The 20,740-nt window shown below is 31.5% G+C and overlaps 1 protein-coding gene and 1 long non-coding RNA gene across 2 annotated transcripts in view; both read right to left on the bottom strand.

The window, feature by feature from the left end:
• The window catches only part of LOC126735367 (paired box pox-meso protein), a 49,759-nt gene that overhangs the window by 11,294 nt on the left and 17,725 nt on the right, over positions 1–20,740 (bottom strand). The gene's annotated exons all lie outside the window — the stretch shown is intronic.
• LOC126735368 (uncharacterized) lies at positions 7,923–8,353 on the bottom strand. Its single transcript, XR_007660386.1, has 2 exons — positions 8,176–8,353; positions 7,923–8,094 (listed from the first exon to the last, which is right to left on the bottom strand). It is a non-coding gene; the product is annotated as an uncharacterized LOC126735368 (long non-coding RNA).

Raw genomic sequence — 20,740 nt, 5'->3', positions numbered from 1 at the left:
AATAACTAATCGTTTACCTAATTCTCTTAAACGCGTATACCGCACTCCATTATTCTTAAAAACTATTTCGTTAATAAACCTATATAGGAAACCCACCGCTATTATTCTAAGTATCCGCTACCTTTAACAAATTTCCCAATATTTTTCCTTTTTACTTGGTCTATAAACATAAAACGAGAAGCAACAAAGTGCCGGCTACCGGTATTCGTCTACATCACACAAATGTCAAGTACCTTCTGGCTCTAGACGTACTTTTTCAATAATTCCCAAGCAAATACTCGTAGAACCGAAATTTGAAAGCAAACACTTTAGACTAATAGCATCTTTTCTGTTTGGGTTAGTTTAACCGCTCTGATGCTCAAAATAATGATAAATGTTTTTTTGCTATGATTCATCTCCACATTTATTAATACTATTGTTCTTTTGACAAACTTAAATGGCCGTAAGGATTCTATAAAGCCTATAAAATATACATTGAAGACATATATAATATAATACATACATACATAATATAATACTGTATTGTATATTCTGTAAACTTTGGCAGTAGTTTTCAATTTTAGACGATGATGGAAGATGTCACTTAATGCATGATGTTCCGAATAATATTACTGTGTTTCTTATATAAGTGAATTAATGAAAAAGCTTTCTATATTGATGGAGTTTCATATATATTTGACAAAATTTTGCAATTATTTCTAACAATTAATTCTTAAAAAAGCTTTTGCTCTTCCTTTCTAAACCATTAAATGTTATATTAAAAATAATTTTACAGATATTAAGTATATAAGATTGTCGTGTAGAGTCATAGTAGAGTGTCGTGTTCTTTAATAGACAATTTTGGGACCAGAACATACTATAAACTTTACAGAATAGACTATATAGTATTTTCTGTAATTTATATAGTAATTATATAATTATATATAGTATATTCTGTAAACTTTGCTACTATTAAGTAATTTGTAGTAAAGGGAATTCTTCCCTGTAGACGAAGAAGTGTTTAACAAAAAAGAAGTTACGTACAATGAACCGGATTTAATGATAAATAAATTATCTCTATGTTGGTCACTAAGATTGCCAAATCACATTAAAAAAAAACGAACTTTGTAACACCAAATAAAATATAAATGAGCCCCGCTAAACATGTGACTTTCCAACCGCCAACAAACGGCTTAGAACAGCCTCTTTTTATGGCTTGTTGGCACATTTACTGTACCGTATAAACTTTATGGAATTGTTGGGGCCATTTAAGCTTCTCAGAAGAGTAAAAGTACTAGTAAATGTTAACATGAATCATATTAAAATAAATAAATATCATTATTTTTGACATCAAAGTGGGTAAACTATCCTATACTGAAAACATGGTAATAATTAGTCTAAGTGTAAAATGCAAACGTTAAAGTTTGATTTCTATTACTTGCGAATTATAGAAAAAGCGGGTCTAGAGTCATATATAGAAAATTACACCTAAAATTATTGGAAGAAAATACAATTTATTATGGAGAACGTATCGAAACTGCCTTCAAGAAAGCATTTTCTTGCTATCTCCTATAGAAAAGCGCCATTTTCGAAAATGTTTAGTTTTAATCGACACTCTTACGCTCCTTCTGTAAGTAGGCCTTTTAACTGATCTTTATCTATTATAGTAATTTAATGGTCACGTTTCTTGATAAATCCCCAAATGCAAAGAATCAAGAGAACGGGATGGCCATCTTAAAAAGGCCAATCTTGTTGATTATTAGATCACTGGCTATTATTAAAAAAAAGGATCACGGTTTACAAATCTAACGCTTTGAATCTTTAAAATTACAGTGAAACCCATAAAGTTTCTATTAAATCCACTACTTCTTCTTCGAACTCGCAACCGGGCAAATCTACACACCTCCCTATACAATAGAATTCGCCGAAGAGCAAGTCTCTAAATTACTTCCGATTGATCATGTATGAAAAACGAAAGCTTCCTGGTGATTTAATTTTACATTCAGAATCCTTTATAATTATTTAGGATGTAATCTAAACGAACTATTTGAAAGAAATCAAGATATTATACTTCGCAATCACACTTTTGACAATACGTCAAATGTTTTTGCCTAATAGAGTGCTCGATGTTTGGATTCGTTACCCATAGATGTCATAACTGCTCCTTCTGTAAGCTGTTTTAAGAATCATCTGGAAAAATTGGACATGTTTAGTGTTTAAATTTGGAAGCTGACATTTGAAGATTTATTAAAATATATTGTAAGGCCTACTTAGTTCCTAGACCTATACAGAACGTAAATTCTTGGCTTTTATCTAATAAAATAGTAATAATAATAACAAAATAAAAATCAATCAATTAGAACAACGACTAAGATCATCATGAGATCGTACTTTAAAGAGAAATAATAAATACGCGAAGAAATTAGTGACAATAATGGGAATTCTAGAGCGAATATTAAAGAAGACACAAAATGTCAGTAGTTCTATGATACTTCCCACGGTAATCATCAAATAGTGACAATAAATACTGAGATTTAAGTGCAGGTCCAACTGCAAAATCATTAAAAGCTAACGATAACCAAGTGAAACCGGATTTATTAGATACTACTAGCTTTTGGCGTTTAAGACTTTTATAAATTATAATTTTATTTTATCCTTTGTTTATTACTGTAAATATTTGTGAATTATTTTAATGTTTTCTATATATTTTTTTAAAACTTATAAAAAATGTTTTGGAAATACTGATAGATTTTGATTAGGTGATCAGTCGAGTTAAAATGACTTTTACCCGTTTAATAAAAAATATATGATTAATCGATTGACCTACTCATTCATAGTACTTGGTATGTCCATTTTTCAACAGATAATACATAGAAAAAAACAAAGTCAATATGGCAATTATTTATAATTTATTATGAGTTCCTATGCGATTGGGCATGTTTATTAGAAATATACTGGTAGAACTACAAAAACATTTAATATTGAAATCAGCCTTAGATAGAGATTTCATGCACAATTTCTTGAACGAAAAAGTGTCTTAAAACAAAAAAGAAACTGCGTGCTGAAATCGGATTTTATGTTAAGGGATTGCATGTATATGTACTAATGCTTAATGCTAAATTTAAGCTGAAAATTTCAATTTAATCAAAACACAAGTAATAGATAAATAAAGTTTAGTAAAATGCCTCCACATGTACCTCAAACGGCTAATAAACCACTTAATTAGAGCAAAATTCATCGTGAAAATACTGTCTAACAATCAAAAGAGACACAAAACAAGTACTCAAAATCCACAGTATCACAAAAACATGTGATTGAAACTATGGTTACCCCCTTAGAACATTGAAAGGCCTTTAAATGTTCTAAGTTTGCCCTACTAAGGCATCATCAGACCATTACCAAATAAGTTTTTACGACACCCACGACACAAACATCAGATTTCTTAAATACAAGCCGTCAATTTTTTTCGAATTTATATACGAACTGATGATAGTCGATTTCGTTCTCGTCCTTTGATTTAAATCGTCCTTTGACTTAAATCTCCTTTGATTTAAACCTCTCGGTTTGATTTAAATTTTTTCATGGATTGCATACATACGTCATCAATTCATAGTACTACAATTTTCTATATTTATACTTATATAATTTTCTATTCATAGAACTACAAATTTCTTCGAGAATATTTGTCAGGATTTGTAAGGAGTTTAATGTTAAAAGAGACTGTCTAGATTCTAGAAGTACCGGATGACAGAATAGGAAGTGTGAATAAGTTATCTTAATAGGTTTCAAGGTTTAATGTGGAGGATAAAAGAAGGCGACTTTGCAATAATTTTTATCACAATATGCCATAATTACACCTTTTAGGTACCAGTACATAAAAAATTTCATATTACCTTTGTTTTCAAATTTAAAAAAATAAGGAATTATTATTATTCATATTCATAGACATATTAATATTCTAGCCGCGTAAAAATTTTTATTTAGAAAATCAAAGTTGTATTTGTTTAGATTCAAAATTTAATTTTTTCAGATATGTGAGAATGTGAATGCGAGTATCAATATTCGTTTTATCTGTTTCAGTATATTTATCGGCATCTTACTTTTTTCTTCCCTTAGACATAAATTTCCGAATATTTCTTCACACTAGTTTTAGATTTCAAATTCGGTACCAAAAAAACGAGAATAAATAAATTCGCAGCCTTCAAAAGCAAGTATTACAATTTTTTTAAAAATGTATACAAAATAGTAAAAAGTTTTATAAACATTTACAGTAACAAACAAACATTAAAATAAAATCATAATTTATAAAAATATTAAATTTCAAGAGTTAGTAGTATTCAATAAATTCGGTTTTACTTGGTTCATCTGGTTATTTTACTACTTTTGGTTTTCAACCAAGACAGTTAGCTTTTAATGATTTTGGAGGATTAAAAAGAATGGGAAATATTTGAGATATCTATTTCCCCTTGGTACAGGTAGTAAAATTAGCTCTTGTTTATAGGATTAAGACTGTTCAGGCTATAAACATTGAGGTAAAAGCCTTACTTTTAATTTTATTTAATATAAAAATACATAATAAACTAAAAATACTTAAATTTAAAAAAAATTAAAAGAATAATAATTTATTTACAATAGAACTAAAATAAAAATTGAAATAAAGTCGATGTTGAAATTAAAAAAAATCGGATTTAATATTCTATATAAGGCGAGCCTCAAAACTTGTTATAGAGAAAGAAGAACGGTAAAATGAGAAAGGTTTTTTAATGCAACTTTTCATGTAGAAAATTATTTTATGATCAAATTATATTTACAATGTTTTGTTTTGTTAAAATCATCATATTGGATTTTTACATCTATAAAGACCCTGTTTTTTTACCTAATGTTTATAAACAAACAAACAAAAAACAATGTCACGGTCTCATAAGCAAATTTTTTTGGCTACACATGTTTCGCTCTGTATAAGCAGGGCATCATCAGGCCTTAGGACCTACACGTACACTGTAAAAATAACAACAATAATTATTGTTACTGTTGTTATTGTTGTTGTTGTTATAAAAATTTGCTTATGAGACCGTGACATTGTTTTTTGTTTGTTTGTTTACATTTGGTGTGGTCTCTTGGAGAAAATGGATGAGGATTTTACCAATGTTTATAAGTTTATGACGGGAATATTAATATATCTATTTACTTTATTGTCAAAAAAATATTTAGATATTTTGTATATAAAGTAGGTAAAACATAAAAAAACGAACAAAAACACAATACAGAAAACATGCACATTAGAAGTGGGTTTATTACTCAAATAACCTTAAAATCTAGATCCTCTTGAGACCTTAGAACATAATATTTACAAAAGTGGATATAAAAGTCTATGTTCTTATGTATGGATATCCTTCATTATTCTAATAAAATTGAGACATTAACAGCAAATACTAAGAAATATTTATAATATGTGTCATTATTACCTATTTTTCCCCATAAAAACCTAAATATAACACATAAAGGTGTTTTACTTAGTAGTTTAATAATACCAAAAGTACACACTTAAGTTAACACAGCTAGTTATGTAGTTAATTAAGCCAATCTGATATATGCGTTTTACTCATCATAATTTATCTTATTTTTACTGTTTGTTTTGCGCGCGACAGACAAGAAAATTAACTGAAAGATCGCGAAATGAGAAATAGATCTAAGCTGTTAGAGGATAAAAGGCCGGCATTCAGTACGATCAAGATCAAACAATTTAATGACCAATGATTCCCAACTGACTGTTGCCGCCATTGTTCGCCATCGAGTGGCGGTATCCAACTGAAGCTGCTCATATAACTACCATAATATATTATTCATAAAAATTTGCTTAATGCAATGGTAATAATTCAAGTTTAATACTATATAGGTAATACGCATATGAAACAATTATATAGTATAATTCAACAGTCACTAAATCTAATATTCACTAAATTAACCTTACTAGCTACCTTACTACCAATTAACTGATACGAAGGCATCGTAAAAAATCCCTAATCTTTCTACGAAAGATTTGAAACTAAATGAAGATGAAGTTCTATTAATGCTAAAGCGCAGTGAATTAATTGCATGAGTTGCTGAATAGCTGAAACATTTAAAGAATTAATTTTTCTGTCTTGGTGTAAAGTACCGATCACCATGACAAGTCCCAACCGAACCCGTAGCATGGAAATCAGAAATAGTGTTAAGTCTCTGGTATAGGTAATCTGGAAAATGACTTTGTCTGGCTTTTAAGACCAAATATGTAACTGGTATCTTTCTCTTATAGTAAGCCAGCCGGATTCTTTTAGATGCGGTGATATATGATCAAATTTACGAACGCGATAACTAAACCTCAGGCTAATTTTCTGCAAAGACAAATGATCATGCTTAACAGCTGCAGTTAAACAAGACATGTAAATAATACTACAGCCATGCAAATGGATTAGTACTAATGAGTGACACAAACTTAGCCTAGTTGGTATATTAAAGGCTTTTCTATGCATATACAATAATCTAAGTTTTGCATAACTTTTTTGTATTACTGATGAAACATAACCCGAGATTTTTTTTATTATTCAAAATGTTCGGAACTGACTTAACAAAAAAATCGCCAAGGGAACCTGTCAGTTTCAGGCCGACCTTAATTTATTAAAAATAAATGAGTGATATAAGGTTATGATATACAGGGTATCCCGCCAAATAAGGGACAAAATTTCATTACGTCTTCTTTACGTAAACTCGAGTCGAAAACATCCTATGAACATGAGCCCACAAATGCTTCCTTACCAAGATATATTTTTTTTTAAATGTATTAGTGATATTGTGCCGAGTTATTAAAATTAATAAGTTAAAATTAATAAGTTAATAATAAAGTTATTTAAATATATATTAGTTATTTTTTAAATATTCAGTTACATTTCTTCTACTGTGAGGCGGAGCACCATCATGTTTTAATCACATTTGTGATCTTCTTTGAATCAGAATCTCTTCTAACAACACAGGAATTTCTTCTCGTAAAAACTGAATGTAAATTTCAGATGGCAAACAACCGTTAAATACATAAGGGCCGACTAATTAATCTCCTAACACATGACACCAAACATTAACCGGAAAACGGTGTTGGAAATGCCGTTCGATTGTTGCATTAGGATTTTCAAGCTACCAAGAATGAGAATTCTTTAAATTATTGACACCGTCTCGGGTGAATGTTGCGTCATTGGTGGACCAAATGTTATTAGCCAAATTACGACGTGCAATGAGCCAATTGAAGAACTGCATACGAGGACCCAGATCGGTGGGTACAAACCAAAGTTACGCATTGTTCTCCCTACCGGCATTCGGGTAAAAGCAGTGCGATGTTATATTCTGCGAACACTAGTTGATAGTGACCGCTTAACAGTATCCAGTAATACATCTTGGGCAACTGCTGATGGATGTATGAGAAAAGCATTTAGAAGTGATTCTGTTGCTCTCAGTTCACTAAAAATTATCCCAAATGGGCTTTAACTCTTCCAAATGGCGGCGGTATTTAACAATTGCTAGTCTACCACTTCCGTTACAATATCCATATTCTAGCAGCATGTTTGTGGTTTCTTTATTTGTAAAAACATACATGACACTGATTTGTGCAAATTTGTGTCAAATTGATGCAACTCCTGTAACAAAATAATAAACGAAAGAAGTATATATGGCACTCGGTCTCATTGATGTTGATATAACGTCATACTAGAGATAATTACGATTAAAAAAGAACACCAAAAACTTCAAAATAAGAAAAATATTTTTAAATTTCTCTAATTTATAACAATAATGAATAATGAGTTGCAGTTGAGTTACAGATTTCCCAAACAACACAGATACGTACTAGAGATCATTTTTTTTGTGTGGTAAAATGTATTTGGGAGAAAAAAACTCATTTATAACAACTGAAAATATGTTGGTTGTAAAAAAATATATATAAAAATATAAAACAAAACATGCATATGTCTAAACAGAAAATAAACGTTTAAGAAAATAGAAAAAAAACACCATTTGTCCTTCGCAACTATTGTGAAATACAGTCTTTAATTTTCTTTGTGCTTCCAATCCCTGCTTGTAGTGCTGCACCTTAAAATTTTATTTTAACTTGGGCAAATTACCAAATAAGTAATTCATTGCTACTAAAATGAATAAATAATATGCTCTTACCATGAATTGAGCTAGATCGTAGTCTACTACAATCCTTCCTATCACTGAGTGAACAGTAAAACTAAATTCAAATGTAAAAAGAAAGAGTTATTATAAGTCGAATTTTGATAAATCGTAAATTCACAGAAGTGTAAACTTTTATTACAAAGGGTCAACCCACGCTATGACGCCAATATTGCCAAGCTGACTGAAAGAAGGGCGTTCTTTCTCGCATCTGTGGCTTGTCTTAAACACTGTCAACAGTGTCAACTCCATCATGTTGCCAACTACTTTGACAGTCAGTGGGGGCAACATAAACACTGGGTTGCTTTTGCGACGATCTTGATTCTTTTGATAGATTATTATGACAAATACTATTATCTATAGTTTTTAGATGTTTGAAAATCCTATACCTAATCACTTTTCGACCACATTAACATGTAAATTAACTAAATTTATACTATTATTATAGGGTATGTTAGTCCTTTGGAAAGAGGGAATCTCGATTTTACAGTTGCTGTCTGATTTATACCGAATTCGGTGACTTTTTCTGTCACAGCAAAGAAACATGCAATTAGTTTTTTTTTTGTTTACCCTACTGAAATTAGAAATATTAGAAATAAAATTAGAAGTATGTAAAAATACTTATATTTGAAAAAAAAATCTTTCCTGTCATATAGTTTTGTGTATTAACAAAAATCTATGTTTTTTTATTCTTGTATACTACACAAGAGCTAAAACATTTTCTAAGTATTTATATGTACATCTACATATGTACGTCCTCGAGACGTACCTAATGTACGTACGAACTACGTATCCAACAGTACGTACTAAATACGTTTTTTTATAACAATGGACGTATGGACATAAATATGACATCAAAATTACATACCCAGGACGTATGATGCTGTTTGGATCTCAACAAAATACTGTAATAAGTTGTCAATACCATCCTCGAGCCTCATACAGTCCAGCTTAGATTTAATTTTTAAAAGGCAGTCTGATGATATTATTACAAATTACAAATAAAAGTGATTCAATATGGGAGCCCTCTAAGACCGTGAAAGATAGGCATTTTTCAATGAAAGCAGAATAACCCTCCAAGGAAATATTAAAAAATTCATAGTTATGGTTTTTATTAGCTACTTTTCCTCATAACAACCTAAACATAACACATAAAGGTGTTTTAGTTAGTAGTTTTATAATATAAAAAGTACACACTTCAGTTAAATGAATTTAACAGTGCTAATACAGCTGGTTATATACTTAATTAAGCCTATCTGATAAATGTATCGCACTCATCATAATTTATCTTATTTTTACTATTTATTTTGAAATTAATATCCGCGCGACAAACATGAAAATTAATTAAAAGATCGCGAAATGAAAAACAGATCTAATGACCGTTACTTAGAGGATGAAAGGCCGGCATTCAGTCTCATCAAGATGAAACAATTTAATGACCAATGATTCCCAACTGACTGTGGCCACCATTGTTAGTCGTGGCGCAGCATATTGTGATGACGACTGGCCGTCGTCGTCGTCAAAAGACTCAAAGACTCTCAAGTGGACCATGGACGGTTGCCATGTCAATTTCGCAAAAACATCTGTCTGATGCCGTTGATGCGGCTACGCTTTCTAGGTGCCAAATGGCGCGGCCATAACTTAATCAAACCGTAAGATATTGTAATTTTCGACGTTCTACTTTGGTGCACCTAGATATTTATTATATTTAAAATATCAAATGTGTTGGGCAATCGGATGATTTATGCCGCAATTTTTCGGATGGCGCGTTCAAATCGTCGCGAATGTTTTTTTGGCCCGCGTGCTGTTATATATATATGAAATTTTGATTAATATCTTAACCACGGTTGCACTACTATTTATATATTCCTGGCTTAATAGATTAAATTTACGAAATTGCTAAGCAGACATGAAAAAATGTTATTTTACGTAAATTGGAAAACCTCCCTCGGACTAGTTATAGTTATTTATGTGACAACCTTTTTTTATTAATGGAAAATTTCTTGCATTGGCGTATGTCTCTTGCGGCACATGCCTCATCCTTAATTTTAAAAATATCTTATGCTAATTAAGAAGAATACGATCCTTAAAAAATTTTAATAATATAGTTACATTCATATTATTAAAAAGGATTTTTAATTATTATTATTAATGTAATAAATATTTTTATACTGAAGTAAGTAAGAACATTATTAAAACAAGCATACATAAGTATTTTAACGTGTAATAAAATAAATAATTCAAATATGTAAGAAATATTAATGTGGGTATGACCGCTACCATGTATAAATTTTTCATTTACATTAAAAGTTTTCCTATGGTTAGAGCCTTTGGTATGGCACTTAAGTAATAAAACAGTTTTACCACTAACCAACTTAAGATTTAAGTATCACACCAAAGGTTCCAATCATAAGGCTATTAAGGTGGCTTCACTTACTAAAATTAGAATAATTAATGCAGATGTTTGGTTTCTAAAATCTGGCAAACGCCTTTCAGTCTTGCTAAGCAAAAATGGCTACATTTAGAGATTAACCATTTGTTTAGTATACGTAGCATTTTAGAGTTAGAAGAGTTAGAAGCATACACACTCTTTAATAAAACTCACATTTAGAAAAACTAAGAGATTTTCTAATAACTATATAAAAAACGAATATAGAATCTACTAATAGATCAAAATTGCAATGGCTTTAAAGTATAAAGTGATCTGTATTACCTGTTTGTTATATTAATATATTTTAATATCATAAGCCGAAAATGTTACTCTTTAAGCATCAATAATAAATGTACATGTAAAAACGCATGTCCCTACTACGAATTTTGAATACAGTGCTCATGGAGTTCATCAAGTTTCACGTAGGGTTTCAATTAATTTTCCAGATTTTAAGAATTTTCTTAATTTACGTGCAAAAATTAATCCAAAAATATAATAATTTCATCTTCCACCTACTATTTCACCGCACTATCCACCTGTATCTAGTATAATCGATCTTATGTAAGCTTAAGAATAATTTTTGCACGCAGGTATAAAAAAGTATTTTAAGACCACAGAAAGGTTAATAAAGCTGCATAAATTGGATTACCTGTTGGATTAAATTTACCCATTGCAGGTAAGCGCAAGAGTTTGGATTTCTATTGGCTCACGAGGTCAACCACCCCCAGGGATATAAATAGGAAAGATAATTTTTACATTATTTATTCAAGTTCGTTTATCAGTCGAAACAACATCTATTTAAAAAAAATGTGTCGATCGAAAATAGCCAAAAAGATGAAAACCAGCAAAGTTTCAACTAGTAGATCTCATAAGCCAAAATCGGCCAAACTTCGTCCGATCCCTTCGAACTTGCAGTACCAGCCTTTTCAATTCTTACCAACTAAACCTGAGGATATGAGTCAGGCGGAGTTTTTTGTCAATTTTTGTTTGGCTACTCATGCCATGCAAGATGAGATGAAAAAGAGGCGGCCACGAAGGAAGATCGCGAACTACGAAAGAACGAGATCTGCAACTACTACGAAAAAGAGTAAAAAAAACCATCGTAGCGACCTATCAAAAGTGAAGGATGCAAAGCACAAGTAAATATCCAGAGAATTTGATGCTGCAGACAAAATCGCAATTTCCCGTGAGCCAGAAACTGTGATGTAGGGAATAATTTATTTATATTGTACCTATGTATATGTAAAAAAAGTAATGTAAATATGTAGATATATTTTAAGAAACGTTCAATTTCTCCAAAAATATTATAGTTTTTATTTTTTTAATTAGGGCTCCACGAAAATTGATAAAAAGAGTATTATTATTTCTTTTGAATCTGTTCGATTTCAACCAATAACATAACAACTCTGCTTTTGGGAAGAATAATTGATCTTATTATAAAATCAAGAATAAAATGCTAATTATTATTATTCTTAACACGTGACCATGGACACATTAAGCCCCATCATGTGATCTATGAGATCTAATGTGGGATAATTCACATAACGCTCATGCGACATTTTGTAAGCAGAGCCTTAGGGACTATTATACAGAAAAGTGATTTTTATGATTGTAATTTTACTCTTTTTGTGCCGAGAAAAACATTTGATAATGCTCTTTACTACTATTTCAAATTAGAATCATGTTAGAATGTGGCCTGGTTCTTGATTGTTTTCTAGAGCAGGGATGTCTTCACAATTTTTATAAACCTTTGATCACTTCTTCTTGAAATCTAGGGATGGGCATTTTATCATTTTTTATTTGCTGATGCCAGATTTATGGACGATGTTTTCGCTTCCTGAACTAAACCTACAATTATTAGACTGCTAGCTTTTGGTAACATTTTATTTCACTACGCAGAGCAGAATTAATTTGATTACATATCGATATAGCTTTATTAACTATATTAACTATGTATGTATGTATGTATTTGTTTTTTTTGGATTGAAATAAAAATACTTTATTATTATTATTATTATTATTATTATTATTATTATTATTATTATTATTATGTTTCTTATACAAAGCATCAAAGTCTCGTTTTATTTTTATTTATACAGAGTTCTAAGTATATAAAAAATATTTGATATACAGGTTGAGGAATCGATTCGCTTACAGTCAAAATATGGCAACTCGCACGCAGTTTATTCGTGCGCTCTGCTACTCACCTGCTACGTGGTTGTTTTTCAGTACGACCTTAGTAAGCGTCTGACTTTGATGGAGGTAACTATATTATTTGAATTAAAATATTGAGCGGGGATAAACTAAGGATACCTATATAGGTATGAATATTCAGGAGTGAAAGGAAATGGCTGCGAAAGAGGGAGAAGAAGACTCGCAATATCCTGAAAAAATAAATGCGTGGGCCGGCATTTTCGGTAATCATTTTGTAGGACCTTTTTTTATTCCTGGAAACTGGGCGGGCGAGATGTACTTAGACATGTTAGAAAATACAATAGAGCCCCAAATTATAGAAAACCAAAATAATAGAAAATGACGTTAATTGGAATGAAAATTACATTTATTTTTAACAATATGCACCACCGCACTATGAGGGTCGAGATACTTCATTAAGTCAGTTAACTTTCGTTGGGTGCATTTGAGGAGTTGAGTTAAGTTTTTAGTACGAAGCAAGTGTCTTCGTTCTAAATCTTCGGGAGCAAATTATGGCAAAATGTAGACAAATAGCTCAAGATTGAAAATGTAATAAATAGATTCGAACTAATTTTTTAATATTGCATGGAGGAATTGGAACCTTTTTAATCTTAGTTCTTGCTCTACTACTTCTTGTCTTCTTTTGCAATCTATAGCGAAAATTTTTTCTAGCAAAGTCATATTTCTAAATCAGATTGGTATGCTAGAATCACATGAAAATAGCCTGGACGACTAATTAAAGCAAAGTATTTGCGGTCAATTTTTTCGTCGCCGCGATGGTAATTTGTTCGTTTGGCGTGGCACATAATTTTCTTAGCGGCCACGCAACACTAATCGCGCAAAAGTGATTATTTCATTTTGGGGTACGCCGCCGCCGCTTCTCGCTTTCCTCTCTGGTTTCTGCACGTATTAAAGGCCTTTATTGCGGCGTGTCTAATGTTTATGACTTCTCAGGAATAAGCCGTACTTGCTTATAGTATTACTTTCTCGGAGGAATAATTAATATTTTACTGCACAGCACTGCGCGATTTATAATTAACTTTTGAAATTTCAGACCAATACGAAAGCAGAATGCTTTTCATATGATGCCGGGCTATAAAACAGGCTGCATTAATTTACACGTATCAAAAAGAAAAAAAGACTTAAGGGAAAAATTCTATTAAAGCGTTTATTATAAATTTCTGAGTGTAATGAGGAAAACAAATAGCCACACGACCCATCAAAAACCTAAGCGAAAGCAGATTTATGATTTCACAAATGCGAAAACACGTGTTTTCCCGTCCAGAGCTCATTAGTTGGCGCTTTTAAAAATAGGTTACCCAATTTACAAGGATTTTAATTAAATTTTTCAAAAAAGCCCCGCTAATGCAATCACGACTGCAAGTCGACCGTCGTAATTTATTGAACTTCTTTACAAGGGGCGACGTAATGCACATGTAAACTAATTAAAAGAAATTAGAGGTCGTTCTTGGCGACTATAAATCCTGTCTGTACAAATGGATCCCGAAAGGAATAAGACATCATACGACCTGCTCTGTTGCCAAATGGTTTTTAATTTTCTGGATCGAATTTGGTATAACGTTTGGCTGACTTGACAGTTCATGCCTATCTGCGATAAATATTAGACTATGCTGAATAAGTAGGGTAAATTTTAATTAATATAAATAGTAGGAAAACATTGACATATTTCGCGCCAAAATCATTCCAATTTCTTTCTAATACATGCTTTCATCACTGTTGCATCAACAATATATTGAGCACCTATAGGATAAGAAAAGGATTGACATCAAGAATACGTTTACATTATCCCGAAAGAGTATTAACATTATTTAGCCAATTTCCGTAAAATAGGAAAGGCATGCTGGGGTAGAAAATGGCAAGTAAGTACTTACATTTTAAACAAAATTAGTATTTCATTATATTTTCGTTCCGACCGTAAATTTTTGTCGAAAGTATGAGATTCCAAAGCGTTCAATTCCTTAACCGAAGATAATGCCTCGCACAATGCAAGGCAAATCGGGTCGTTTGGGTAAATAGTATGTTGAAGAGACGATGAAGTAGACCAATAGACCGAATGTAATGTAATGTATAATAGACGTTTTGCTTTTCCATACTTGCTTTGCTTTAAGAAATATATGTATGTAGATATCAACCAATGGTACTTTAGGGAGTATCTAAGATGCTTGTTGCAACGGCTTTTGTTTTTATGCTGATCATCAATATTTTATATTTTTGCAGCTCGTAATAAGAAAAACTGTACTCGCATTTAGGTAAAAAAGAATTCCTTAAAAAGAAAGATGTTTAAATACTCGCAAAAAGATCTTAAAGGCTAAAAGACTATCAGGAAAAAGACCTAAGGAACTTCCGAAAACCTGAACCTCCTTCGTTTCTAACTCAAGCAGGGAAAAACGTATTAAGAACTGGGTTGTCAATATTGCTAAACTCATATTTCCAATACAAAAACATATTCAGAAACAATGATTGCCAAGATATCCATTAAAGCAGTATTTAAAGATAACATACCAGGGCAAAGCTGGTATTTCAGATTCTTAAGAAGAAATCCAGAAATATCTCTAATAGAAGCCTAAAGCGTTAATAAGGCTAAGGCCGATGTCACTGAAAAAAAAAATTTAGATTCACAAGAATACTTAACTGAAATGATCTCATGGACATACTTAATGATCCTACTAGGATCTTTAACTGTGAAGATTCAGGATTTTGTCTATGTCACCAGTCATAAAAAGTTCTGGGACCTAGAGACTACAATCTTTATAATATTAAGCTTGGGAACAAAAAGAAAAACTTAACTTCTTCTTCTTCTTCTTCTTTAAGTGTCTTATCCTGTACGAATGTTGGCAATCATTAGCTCTATCTGTAATTTGTTAAGCGCTCTTCTAAAGAAACTTGTCTCACTATACTATAAATTCAACAAACATTATAAAAAATCTTGTTAAGCCACTGATATTTCTGTTAATGAGCACAAATCGCACTTAACCATCGTCTTTGAGTAAATGGTACGGGAAAAATCAAGTTTTGTTGTATGCACTACTCCTAAACACATCCCACATGCTACAAAGGGCTGATAGTAAGTTTGTTTAAACCCATGAAATCCGATTGAGAAAAAAAAACAAAAAAAATCAACTTAACAGTAACAAAAGGAAATTTTTGCAATATTTTTAGGTATTTTTTAAATTGACATACAATGTTAAAGAATTTTAAGTTAATATAAAAAATGGTTTTCGAAAATCTTATTTCCTTTGTTTTTAGATTAGGTTGAATAGAAAAAATGTGTCAAGGATGATGCCGAAGCTCTATCGACAAAGCACAGGTAATCAGGCGAGTAACATTTCCGATCGGCAAGAAAAGTAATCCATTCAATTAAAGAAGATTTGGAATCCTATGAAATTAAGTAGGATATAATGAGATCAAGAGTCTTCAAAAAGAAAAAAAATCCTGATGATCCAAATACTATAGATAGACAATGGTTTAAACGATTCTCACTGCTCTACTCAACCTACAGTTACACCTTATGAACCTAGAATGAATCCTCGGTCTCAAAAAATCCTGATTTGCAAGATGATTACTAGTTAGTGGCAAAAATTTTATGAAGAGAAAGAAAATGACAAATAGCAAAAAAAATTAAAACAAAAGCCAATAAAGAAAAAATGGCAGAAAAATAATTGTGCAAACCCTGAAAACTTGACAGAAAAGATAAGTAAAATACCGTGGCAACATGCTTCGAAGAACTTGACAAGAACGGACCACGATAATAGAAAAAAGTATAGGATGTAACTATTGCGAAAAATGCTATTACAAAAAACTTGTGAAATATATTCATACTTTGTATACAGTGCGAACGTAAAGGTTGGAATAAATTCATTTAAAATTCAGGGGTATGTTCAAAAAAAAAACGCTCGGACATGTCGATTTTTATTTTTAACTGCGGGTTTTCTTACTATAATTTTATGTATACAGGGTGGCCCAAAAATAAGTTACGGTCATCAACGTAATTTTTTAAAATGTAAACACCTATTTTTTATTTTAGATTTAGGTTCTACATCAAATTCTAAGTACATTTCATGTACCATGTCCTATACCTAAACTCGACCGTTGACGATTGAACACAATAAAAGGCTTATTTTATATCAAGCAAGAATACATAAAAATATTTTAATTAATTTATTAAGTGTTGAAACTGGCTGCCACGAACCTCTTGGCAATATCCCAGTCGATGCTGAAATTCTTGTAAAACGTTATCGATAACAGAAGGTTCTATCAATCTTATTTCTTCCGTTTTTCTAATTTTTAAGTCTTCAATGTTGTTTGGCCGATTAACATAAACTTTGGACTTAAGATACCCTCACAAAAAAAAATCTAAAGGAGTCAGATCCGGCGATCTGGCCGGCCATTCAATTGCACCCCTCCGACCAATCCAACATCCAGGGAAAACGGTATCCAGGTACTGGCGCACGGGACGAGTGTAATGGGCTGGAGCTCCATCTTGCTGATACCATAAGGAATTATCTAATATATCCGGGTCTTTTGGATCGGGGTATAAAGTGGCAAGGCATGGAACCAAGTCATTTTCTAAAAACTCTAAATACCTCTCACCATTCAAGTATCCTTCAAAGAAAAAGGGCCCTATAACCCTGTTTTCAATCACCCCCGCCCAAACATTTACTTTTTGAGGGACTTGGCTGTGGCACTCCATCATCCAGTGCGGATTTTCAGTAGCCCAATATCGGCAGTTTTGCCGGTTTACACTACCATGAAGACAAAACGTTGCCTCATCAGAAAATACAATTTTTTTTGAAAATTGTGGATTAGCATGGCACAAGTCCATAAGTCTCCCACAAAATTCTAAACGCCTATCTGGGTCATCTTCATTTAGTTCATGAACCAATTGAACTTTGTAAGGGTGCCATTTATTTATACCTAAATACTTAACGACGGATGTCTGGGATATCTGATTTTCTAACGCAATATTGCGAGACGTTTTATGGCAATCTTCTTCAACTGCCAGCAAAACATTTAGTTGCTTCTCTTCTGATATACTTGACCGACCTTTCGTATAATTATCCCTGACATGACCCAAATCCCGATATTTCTGTTCTATTTTACTGACAGTACTTTGAGATATACGTGGCCTATCAGGATACTTGGCATGATAAATTTCACAGACTTCCATCTGAGTGCGCATCCTGTTTCCATAACCAATCATCATCAAAATCTTTATTCGCTCTCGCTCACTAAGACGTACCATTTTTTGAAATTTTAATTTTATCTTTTGATAAACTTAATACAAGCAAAACTTTGCTTAGGCATCTAAATCAAACTAAATTCACTCAAAATTATTTGATGTCAACAAATTGTGACAAGTTAACAATCAAAAACACCAACCACAAATGTAAATAACCAAACAATAACTGATAGGTTGCTTGATATAAATAACTCTTCCAAAAATAGCCTTTTATTGTGTTCAATCGTCAACGGTCGAGTTTAGGTATAGGACATGGTACATGAAATGTACTTAGAATTTGATGTAGAACCTAAATCTAAAATAAAAAATAGGTGTTTACATTTAAAAAAATTACGTTGATGACCGTAACTTATTTTTGGGCCACCCTGTATACATAAAATTATAGTAAGAAAACCCGCAGTTAAAAATAAAAATCAACATGTCCGAGCGTTTTTTTTTTGAACATACCCCTGAATTTTAAATGAATTTATTCCAACCTTTACGTTCGCACTGTATATTCTTGTAGTTCGAGACGATAAATGCGAAGAATGTCGGTTATATTTTTCATATATCTTTTTAAATAAATTGTTGTTTATGTTTTAGTACCTATTTTTATTATGATTTTCTCTTATACCCCGCTAGCTACTCGACATGAAAAGAATGGTTGAGAACTAGCATATAAATGGACGCGAGTGCTGTGGTACGTTTAAGAACTAGCGAAACAATACTTTTTTCTTAATTCATTTAAAGATATCATTTATTATAAAGATATAAACAAGTCAGTATTATATTATATAGGGATCTAATATTTTAGTTACTAGGGCATTTTAAAGTAAAAATGTAAGTTAGTTGGTCGCAAATTAGCGCATTGAATATCACAATATTAGAAAATAACAAGGAAGTAATTACTTACTTTTTGTTGTAAGCGCGAACGCTTCATAGATTTAAAAATATTTTAGATCGTTAGATTATAAGCCACTTAGCCACAATAGTTATTGCACATTTTAAAAACCGGGTATGTAGCTTTTTAATATAATAAAAATCTAATAAATAATTAAAAAAACATTTAATTATCATTAAATTAAATCGACTTAATTAATACACTGTTCCTATCGGTGTTTATATATTTTTGGCTTTTTACTGCAAAACACTATTCTGTACCCACTAACTGTGGGCCGACAGTTATTTTATTTTTGGCCTTCCTTTGACTTATAATTTGGCTAATACAAAATATACATGCCTTAAAAACTTTGGTTAAAAGTAAACTTGCCATATATTTTACACACCGCTTACTAAGCGTAGTTACTAACATGACACGGCGATGTTGGGAAAACTGCAACATAGGTTTGGAAAATGTCAAAATTGGATTAGTATATAAAGAATAATAGACAGCAACGGTAATTTTTGAGGTCATAGCGCAAAAAAACGGATTCGTGTCGCGTTTTTTATAACCGAAGTAATTTATAGAACTTTTGTGTTTGCTACATTTTTACATTTTTAGCTTACAATACTTTACTAGTATAATATTCTATTCAATTGGAAGGTCTGTAAATTTTATTTTTCTTTAATAAAAAGCGACTAAAGCCGAAGTACTGAACCGGATGTAGAAGGAGTGTGAAATCATTAACACCATAAAGAAAGTTTCAATATCTGGGCCATATAATAAGAGAACAGAAATACACATTTCTCCAACGGATTGTCCAGAGAAGAAAGATTTCTGGAAAGCGGAGCATTGGCAGACGCCGGATGTTCTGGATAAAGAACTTAAGAGAATGGTTTCATAAGTAATACACTTTTTCTGAATAAAAAACGACATAAAACGCAAACATCTTCCTACAATTTTAAACATTAAATAACATTTAAAATAGTAATTTTTTTTTCGATTCAACTGCATTGAGCCACTACTCAATACTCTAAAAAACATCGTTCTCATCTTTTAAGAACATAAAATATTAGACGAGGGCACACGTTTCACATCACAAGGCAAACAAAAATAGACCAACGGAATGAGATAAGGTTGTGGAGACAGGCAAAGAATAACTATTTTTTAATCCTTAAATCTTTTTCTTACAAACTTAACAAAACTATGAAAAATTCTCGAGTTTTCTTTCAAAAATATAAAAAAGGTATGGACATTTGGTGGAGGTTTACATCTTCGTTTTAAAAATGTATGCTCATAGATCTATTGGCAAATAAAATGAATAAATCATGAAAATCATCAAGACTACAGTCCTATGAACAATATGGATTCTCTGCTATGAACGAAGTGCATTTTGTGCAACAAGACAGCAACCTGTCCTTGGCCAGTCGTAAATTTCTGTTCATTTATTTTATTTTAATAGTGAGGTTTGTCGGCAAAAACCTATGACCGCAATTTTAATAATTCGGATTAATAATATCATCTAGCTGTATTCGTTTTTCCATTGTTTGCTTAAAAATACCTTTTAGTTGAGTTGATATATCGTATAACTGTAGTATACATTCCATGAATCGTAGAACGATCCTGAATACCTTTTCTTGCATAAAAATCAAGCCTCTTTATTTCCACATATTTCACCAGACAAAAGACACAACAGCATTACTATTCTCGAAAATATTGGAAAATATGGAGTAAAATCCCTTAAGAAAAAACATAGGTTTTATGCAACTTTACATTATCCGAATTTTTTTTTTATATTAAAATTACAAATTCGTATATT

Source organism: Anthonomus grandis, chromosome 4 (assembly GCF_022605725.1).
Source record: "Anthonomus grandis grandis chromosome 4, icAntGran1.3, whole genome shotgun sequence".
Lineage (NCBI taxonomy): Eukaryota > Metazoa > Arthropoda > Insecta > Coleoptera > Curculionidae > Anthonomus > Anthonomus grandis.
Note: the sequence above shows the minus strand (reverse complement) of the source record. Positions and strands in the feature narration are given on the sequence as shown.